The sequence below is a fragment of the Pogona vitticeps genome, chromosome 2, assembly GCF_051106095.1.
Source record: "Pogona vitticeps strain Pit_001003342236 chromosome 2, PviZW2.1, whole genome shotgun sequence".
Lineage (NCBI taxonomy): Eukaryota > Metazoa > Chordata > Lepidosauria > Squamata > Agamidae > Pogona > Pogona vitticeps.
In genome coordinates this window covers 10,395,167-10,402,421 of record NC_135784.1, presented here as the reverse complement: position 1 = coordinate 10,402,421, position 7,255 = coordinate 10,395,167, and the positions used below count along the sequence as shown (strand labels likewise).

At 43.0% G+C, this 7,255-nt stretch overlaps 1 protein-coding gene across 2 annotated transcripts in view; it reads right to left on the bottom strand.

Annotated features, from left to right (window-relative positions):
• Positions 1-6,964, bottom strand: part of LOC144587361 (uncharacterized) — a 56,731-nt gene extending 49,767 nt beyond the window's left edge. Inside the window, exons 1-2 of one of the 2 annotated variants that reach the window (XM_078387681.1) lie at positions 6,719-6,964; positions 5,925-6,011 (exon numbers count right to left, since the gene is read on the bottom strand). The gene's annotated coding sequence lies outside the window, so the exon portion shown is untranslated. The remainder of the gene's footprint in view (positions 1-5,924; positions 6,012-6,718) is intronic. The other variant, XM_078387678.1, reaches the window with a different exon arrangement.
• Positions 6,965-7,255: the final 291 nt, after the last annotated feature.

Below are 7,255 nucleotides of genomic sequence, written 5' to 3'. Positions count from 1 at the left end.
TCTCCGATACATTTTTGGTATCACCTGGCAGGTCAAAGTCCTAGGACGAGCTGGAATTTTTAGCATATATACATTACTGAAACAGCGACGTCTACATTGGCTTGAGCATGTCATGAGAATGGCTGATGGTTGGATTCCAAAAGATCTCCTGTATGGAGAATTAGTGCAGGGACATTGCCCCAGAGGGAGACCACAAGTGTGATACAAGGACATCTGCAAGTGGGATCTGAAGGCCTTAGGAATGGACCTCAACAGATCGAAACCTTGACATCTGAGCATTCAGCCTGAAGGTAGGTATTGCATCATGATCTCTCCCAATTTGAAGAGACACTTGTCCAGCAGGCTGAGGCAAAAAGGCAGTCATGAAAGCAGCAAAATCAGGGAGCTGGACAGGGAAGAGATTGCACTTGTCTTCATTGTGGAAGGTATTGTTGTCATGGTTTAGGATATGGAAGCTAGAATGTAATTGCTAAATGGGATTTGTAGTCATGGAATGGTGTAGAAAGAATCCATCTTGGTCTGTGTCATTTTACTAGAAGCATCGAGATGCTGTTTTTCCCTTACAGCTAGTTAGGAATGTTATCTTATAGCTAGCTTTGCCAAGGCCGAAGATGAAGAGCCAAAGCCATAACAATGGGGAAGCATGTCAACAACACCTGCGATCTCATGAGAAAGGGAGGAGGAGAGAGACGAGCAGTCCTTTGTCCTGATTGGTGAACAGCACTGGAGAGTGAAGAAGGGGGGTGTTCCAGCATGAGAAGAAAATGACAGGATGTTCCAGAGAGAGAGAGAGGGAGAGAGACTCTTTTTGGACTCTTTTTTGGACTTATGGATTTTTGGACTTTACCTTGGATTATAGATTTTTGAATGGACTTTGGAGTTCCCAGAAATTTGCTAGGATGTAGTTCATAGTAGGAACATAAAAAGGGAGGCTCTGCCTTACCTATTTTTCTTAGTTAGTAATTTTCTTATTTTATTTTTGTAGCTGGGATTTGCTAAATTTCTAACTACCTTAGTTATGGAAATGATTTTGAATGCTATGCTTTGCAATAAACTGAATTTATTTATATCTTTATTTTTCTAATAAAACAATAATACTTAAAAGCTGATGCTTGGTCTCTTGAACAGATAACCTGCTACCATATTTAATTTGTTTTCTAACAGGCCACAAATTAAGCTACTTTGAGTCCAGTATTTTCATGAGTTCTGAGAGTTCTGGATGATTATAATTTGGTTTCTCAGTGGTTTTTAATTGGGAATAGACTTGGGAAAGAGTGCCAGTGGGACAGCCTGGTTGAGACAAGGACTCACCTCAACTCAAATAGGGGTCAACTGGACTTGGAACCTCTCTATTCCACCTGTCAGTATTCTCTTAGGAGAGCTGATAAGCTTACAATTGTCACTCTCAAATTGTCCTTCTCAGCCACACTAGATGCTGTTCCAAGTCAACCATACAGAGCACTTTACCATACATAGTCTTTCGAGACTGAAGGATGCCTAACTAACTAAAATATAATTAGGCTTCTCTGTGAATTAAGAATCTTAGGGACAAATTTAAGCTAAAACGTAAATTGAGGTTTTATTTCTTAGGGGAAATTGTTACCTTACAATAAATTTATACCCAAGAAATAGAAATGGCACATTCTTTTAAGAACTAGATGCAGGAGATTCAAATGAACATTATTAATCAATTTACAGATCAGATCAAAGCCCAAACTCTAGAAATTAAGGCAGTAATGTCAGGACTCAAACAGGACGTGGAACGGACTATTCAGAAGAAAGACCAATTCACCAAAGCAGTGGGAGTAGCAGAAAAAGAAAATTTAGAATCAAGACTGAAGAAAGACAAAATAATGGACTTTTATGAGAGGAAGGTCCAGGTGGATAAACTGTGGATTTATACTAGTGAGAAGATCATCTTTTTGTAGTGCATCTTTTTGTAAGAAGAGAATTTTGAGAACAAAAGTGTGAAAGCAGTGATTATGAAAGGTATACAAAATTTTGGCTAAAGACACAGATGATTGGATTCAAATGTGGAATGATAACTATAGATGGATCAAATCAGTAAACCTGAGAGAAAATGTTTTAAAGATGTTCTATAAATAGCATTTTAAAACTGGCAAAAAGGGTGTTAGCGATTAGAAATTCATGTTAAAAATGTTGGCAGAAACTTCGGACTCTTTTACATAGGTGGTGGAAACATGACAAGAGTAAAATGATATTGGAGATAGATAAAAAAGAGATATTACACAAGGAATTACACAAGTAAATATAGCCTTTAAACCAGAAATGCTGAGAGGAGAGTGCGTGTGGCAAGGCTACTTAAGCCACCTCTTCAAATCTTGCTTACCTTGCAAATGTTGGAGGGATCTGGGATTTGGTTATTGGTGTTGGTTCCTAAAAAAGCGACGAGAATTCAGCTCAGTCTCGCCCCTTCCTAGGAGAAAAGAAAAATAGAAAAGATCAGCCTGGAGGCTTTATGGATAAACTAAATCAAAAACGTTTCCTTCTGGAATGTGCCTTCCTCATGTTTCTATTAAACGGGGCTCCATCCCCATCTCTCCTCTTCAGGCAGCAGAACAAGAAGAACAGAAAGAAAGAAAGAAAGAAAGAAAGAAAGAAAGAAAGAAAGAAAGAAAGAAAGAAAGAAAGGAAGGAAGGAAGGAAGGAAGGAAGGAAGGAAGGAAGGAAGGAAGGACGGAAGGAAGGACGGAAGGAAGGACGGAAGACAGGAGGGAGGGAGGGAGGGAGGGAGGAGGGAGCATCTCATGCTGGGCTCCTGGATAAAAGCTCCCCCCTACCAGTGAGGAGGGGGCAACAGCAGGGAACCAGAGAGCAACAGGATCTTCTTCCCACAAAGACCTGTGATGAAAGCAGCAGCATACAAGAGTGTATTTTTCCCACTATTTATTAAAAAATTTTACCCCACCTTTCACTTTTAAAAGGACCCAAAGCAGCTTATGTAAAGTTTTAAAAAACACAAGATTTAAAATTTAAAAACAGGAAGTCTAGAAATTTTAAAAAGAATCCAACCAAAGCTACAGTAAGAACAGTAAACAAAATGAATATCTAGGAAACACCAGAGTCCGTGTCATGTAGTGGACCAAGGATTCGACCAGGCGCCCTGTTCTCACGGGACCGTTCGTTATTTTTTCTCACCCTAAGGATCCCAACGCAGGCGGCGTCTCCAAAGGAGCTCCTCAGCCTCCGTGCCAAGGGCCCTGTGTCATGGGGTTGCCAACCCAAGGCGGGCAGAGTTCAGGTCTCAGGACTTTTCTCACCTGCTCTCTTCCAACCCCCAACCTTGCTTAGGGTTTGCTCTTCCCTTTGAGCTCAGTGGATACCTCACAGGGGCTTGGAAAGGCGGCAGCCGAGGGTGAGGGTTTTGTAGTTGGTTCCCCCTGCTGTAAAAAAAAGCATTTCACAATCAACTGGTCTGGAACGAACCCTTCAGAGCCATTCACTCCGCAAAAGACCTGCTGGGAGAGGGAATGTCCCAGAAAGAGGCCGGGTTGCCTTCCGGTCCTTCTTTCCTCCTGCCTTCCATGTGGAAGGACCGGAACTCCTTCGGCCTCTTTCCAAAGCCTCTTTGCTCCACCCCTTGAATGAGAAATGCTCTTTTGAATATAAGACCAGAAATGTTGCACATATTTATAGCTATAAGATTGGTCTAGACTCAAAATGGGATAGCTTGTCAAAGGCGTTATCTGAGAATTTGAGAAGATACGTTAAAGCAAGCTGAAAAATGTTTAATGATTGGGCCCAGAAATTGGGCCCGTCCTGAACTCCCCTCTCCTTAATGCTTCCATCCATGGAATTTCAGCCAATAATTCCCTAAATTTACCAAAATTGGCTTTCTTGAAGTCCAGAATGCATGTGTGATTACACTTCGCTTCCCCTTCTCATTGTGTAACAAATTCCAAGAGAGGGCGGTCACTCACACCACTTCAACCTCATTAACAAGGTCCTCCCTGTTGGCGAAGATGAGATCTAAAATAGCTGTTCCCCTTGTTGCCTCTTCCACTTTCTGGATCATGAAATTGTCTGCAAGCCCAGAAAGGAATTTGTTGGACCTGGTGCTCTTGGCAGCATCTAACACCCAATAAATATCAGGATAGATGAAATCTCCCATTACTTCTGCATCTATCCCTGTTTAATGTGTGGCCATTGTGATGAGAGGGGTTTTTGAGTTAAAGCCTTGTAAGGAATATGGGGTTTTGTAATTAAGAAATGAGCAAGATAGGTTCCATCTTGTTTCTTTGTATAAAGTATCTTTGCTATGCTGACAGGTTGTTTTCTTGGCGAGCGGAGAGAAGGTTATTCTGATAGCCTGAGAAAAGGACTCAGTGTGATTAGATGGGAATTGTTGTGACTTTTTGCGAAACCACAGTAAACCCAAATAACATCTGGTGTGTATGGGAAAGAAGTCATGTGGTGCGACAGGACTGTTTGCCTAGTAACGAACTCTGATTGGATGACATCGTGGGAAGGTGCGATAAGCCTTTGCCAGTTACTCTTGAAAAAGGAACTTTTTGCCTATGGACATTGTCTTTCAAGACCGACCCTTCAGTCATTCAAGACCGACTCTTCATTCATTCGTGACACATGGGACTAACCTTTACTATACTGGATTACCCTTGGACTTATGGGCTTTTTCCTAAGGACTAAGCATGGACTATTTCCTATCGACTGTCACCTATGGAATATCCTTTATGGACTTCTTTTCTTGAAATGCTTCATATGGACTATACTCTTGGACTTTTCTAAGGACAATGGGACTTTTACTGAATTTTTCTTTTTAGTACAGGATTCTTGTTCTACAGGATCACTGAGGACTATAGCCTTTTTATAACCTACTTGGATTATTTTGTTTTTACTAATGAAATATTGGACTGGAACTGTTTTTATTCTTTTTAATGAATTTTTATTTTCTAGTGAGGTTTTTGGACATTTGCATATTTCTCATGTTTTCTTTGCCTCACTACATCTTTGTAACTAACACAGCTAGTTTATTTGCTTTGGTTTAATTTGGCTTTGATATCTAGTAACATGCTTATTCTTTAATAAATTAAAGATTATAAAACTCAATCGGTTTTCTGAACAGTACACTTGTCATAGGGTCATCATGAGAGTACTGCCTCGGCCTAGCTTACTTTAGGAGTCCTGTCAGTGGCGCAAGTTAAGTCTAAGGACTACAAAGCCCACTTGACCTTTTCATAGTAATATCTGAGAGTACAAGGGTGTTCTTATGTGGGCAGACTTGTAAGAGGGAGTGTTGTAGCACGGCTAGCTGCGTTTAGACTCACTCAGCCCATTTTAGCGTGTGCAATCTCCTGATTGCTCTCTGTCCAGGCTTACACGTGTGTTTTCGAACCCGTGTTTGCTGACAGCCATCTACTCCAGGAAGGCATGAGACTATCTGTGCATGGACCAATCTGGGGAGTGACAATTGCATCCAGGCAGGGAAGTTAGCAGATCGTTTAAGAGGGAAGTGGGTTGGACCATGGGCACTTTCTGGTTCTCCATTGACAGCATTGGGTCCAGAAGAACGCCCAGTGTGTGTTGGGACCCACACAAATCACAGACATCAGGGGCTCCCAGTTGGAGGACCCCTGTCTTGTTTGGGTTCAGCCTTAGTCTATTGTCCCTTTTATCCTCCCATTGAAGGAGTAGGTGGGAACAGAAATGACATTCCATCTTAATTATCATCAGAATCTGAAGTACATGTTGATGGTTCAAAGCAAAACTCCCCACTGTGGCTTATCTGTTAAGGAGGAAGAAGAGGGGAGGCTTGAAGGGGAACCCCTATACCCCAAATCCAGATGACCAAGTTTTACCAAGACGATAACCTGCTGGGCCAGTGAAACTGAGAGGAGAGTGTGTGTGGCAAGGCTACTTAAGCCATCTCTTCAAATCTCGCTTACCTTGCAAATCCTGGAGGGATCTGGGATTTGGTAATTGGTTTTTGTTCCTAAAAAAGCGACGAGAATTCAGCTCAGTCTCGCCCCTTCCTAGGAGAAAAGAAAAATAGAAAAGATCAGCCTGGAGGCTTTACGGATAAAGCAAATCAAAAACGTTTCCTTCTGGAGTATGCCTTCCTCATGTTTCTATTGAACGGGACTCCATCCCCTCTCTCTCCTTCAGGCAGCAGAACAAGAGGAAAAGAAAGGCAGCCTACAAAGAAACCACAGTAAGGGAGGGTGGGAGGGAAGGAGGGAAGGAAGGAGCATCTCATGCTGGGCTCGGAGATAAAAGCTCCCCCCCCGTCCCAGTGAAGTGGGGGCAACAGGAGAGAACCAGAGAGCAATAGGATCTTCTTCCCACGAAGACCTGCGATGAAGGCACCAGCATAAAAGAGTGTATTTCTCCCACTCTTTATTTAAAAATGTTTTACTTCACTTTTTGCCTTTAAAAGCAGCTTATGTAAATTTTTAAAACACAAGATTTAAAATTTAAAAACAGAAAGTCTAGAAATCTTTAAAAGAATCAACCCAATACTAGACTAAGAATGGTAAAAAATGAATATCTAGAAAACACCAGAGCCCGTGTGATGTAGTGGACCGAGGGTTGGACCAGGCCCCCTGTTCTCACGGGACCCTTCGTTATTTTTGTCACCTCATGGATCCCAACGCAGGGCGTGCCCTCTGTGCCAAGGGCCTTGTGTCGTGGGGTTGCCAACCCAAGGCGGGCAGAGTTCAGGTCTCAGGACTTTTCTCACCTGCTCTCTTCCAACCCCCCAACCTTGCTTAGGCTTCGCTCTTCCCTTTGAGCTCACTCCAAATCTCACAGGGGCTTGGAAAGGCATCAACCGAGGGTGGGGGGGTGTCTTGGTGTTGGCTGCCCCTGCTGTAAAGAAAAGAATTTCACAATCACTTGGTCTGGAAGGGACCCTTGAGAGCCAATCACTCCACAAAAGACCTGCTGGGAGAGTGAACGCTCAAGAAGGAGAGGCTGGGTTGCCTTCCGGTCCTTCTTTCCTCCTGCCCTCCATGTGGAAATGACCAGAGCTCCTTCGGCCTCTTTCCAAAGCCCCCTTTGCTCCACCCCATGGACAGCCATGAATTGGAGGCAGGAGGGAGAATCCTTAGGAAGGAGAGGCAGGTCTTTTGCACAGTCCATGGTCCGGAATTGTGCCCAGACTGTTCCTGGGGAGATCTCCCCTTTCAGCCTCCACTAAGAAACATCCCATGGAGGAAAATCCACCCCCTTCTCTCTCCTGCTTCTCCCCTGCCTGCCTGTAAGAAAAAGATGGTCT